The 1,316-nt window shown below is 50.0% G+C and overlaps 1 long non-coding RNA gene across 1 annotated transcript; it reads left to right on the top strand.

The window, feature by feature from the left end:
* The first annotated feature begins 459 nt into the window (after positions 1–459).
* LOC121918749 lies at positions 460–1,315 on the top strand. The gene is made up of 3 exons (XR_006101297.1): positions 460–766; positions 860–1,005; positions 1,286–1,315. It is a non-coding gene; the product is annotated as an uncharacterized LOC121918749 (long non-coding RNA).
* The last annotated feature ends 1 nt before the right edge of the window (position 1,316 follows it).

The raw sequence follows: 1,316 nt of genomic DNA, 5'->3' as shown, positions 1-1,316 counted from the left end.
TCTGCTGCTCCAGAGACTAGGACCCGGAACAATGGATGCAAACTGCAGGAAAAGAGATTCCACCTCAATATTAGGAGGAACTTTCTGACAGTAAGGGCTGTTCGACAGTGGAACACACTTCCTCGGAGTGTCGTGGAGTCTCCTTCCTTGGAGGTCTTCAAGCAGAGGCTGGATGGCCATCTGTTGGGGATGCTTTGATTGTGATTTCCTGCATGGTGGGGGGTTGGACTGGATGGCCCCTGTGGTCTCTTCCAACTCTATGATTCTATGATTCTATGGTCTGAGTCTATGGTTAGGGATAATGGGAGACAGAGTTAGGGTTAGGGATGATGGGAGTTGGAGTCTTAGTCTATAACGGGATGATGGGAGTTGTAGTCTAAGCTCATAGTCAGGGATGATGGGAGTTGGAGTCTATAATTAGGGATGGTGGGAGTTGGAGTGTAAGTTCATAGCCAGGGATGATGGGAGTTGGAGTCTATAATTAGGGATGATGGGAATTGGAGTCCATAATAAGGGATGGTGGGACTTGGAGTCTCTAATTAGGGATGATGGGAGTTGGAGTCTGTCTCTAATTGGGGATGATGGGAGTTGGTGTCCATAATAAGGGATGATGGGACTTGGAGTCTAAGTCTATAACTAGGGATGATGGGACTTGGAGTCATCGACCATAGAGTTTTGTTTTCCGTGACGGCGCTCTCAACGCTCTCCCTCTTCTTCTGCCATTTTGTTTTCCAGCCGCGTGGTCCTCCCTTGCTCTGTCCAAGAGGTAAGTCCTCCCTTCCTTCCTATTCCGCGCGACACGATTTCCGTATTCGCCATCGCCACCGCGACTCCTCTCGCTTTTTGCGTCTCCCCTTAGTACCAGGTGGGCCAGCTCTATTCAGTGGCGGAGGCGAGCAAGAACGAAACTGGCGGCGGTGAAGGAATCCAGGTCCTGACGAATGAGCCTTACGAAAAGGACGGCGAATGCGGGCAATACACGCACAAGGTCTACCACCTTAAGAGGTAGGAAGGCCTCTCTAGGAATCTCTGGGTCCTCCATCACAACTCTATGGTCAGAGGTTGACTATAGAGTTGCATTGGAGCAGCTACAAAGGCCTAGTGGAGTGTTCTCTCTAGGAACCTCTAGGTCCTCCAGGGAAACAATATGGTCAACATATATCAGACACTGACCATAGAGATGCATAGGAGGGACTACAAAGGCCTAGTGAAGTGTCCTCACTAGGAATCTCTGGGTCCTCCAGGGCAACTCTATGATCTGTTTGGATCTCTTTATCCTCCGCAGCAAAGTCCCCGGATTCGTGCGGATGTTTGCA

The sequence above is a fragment of the Sceloporus undulatus genome, unplaced genomic scaffold (genome assembly GCF_019175285.1).
Source record: "Sceloporus undulatus isolate JIND9_A2432 ecotype Alabama unplaced genomic scaffold, SceUnd_v1.1 scaffold_30345, whole genome shotgun sequence".
Lineage (NCBI taxonomy): Eukaryota > Metazoa > Chordata > Lepidosauria > Squamata > Phrynosomatidae > Sceloporus > Sceloporus undulatus.
This window is presented reverse-complemented; position numbering and strand designations above follow the sequence as displayed.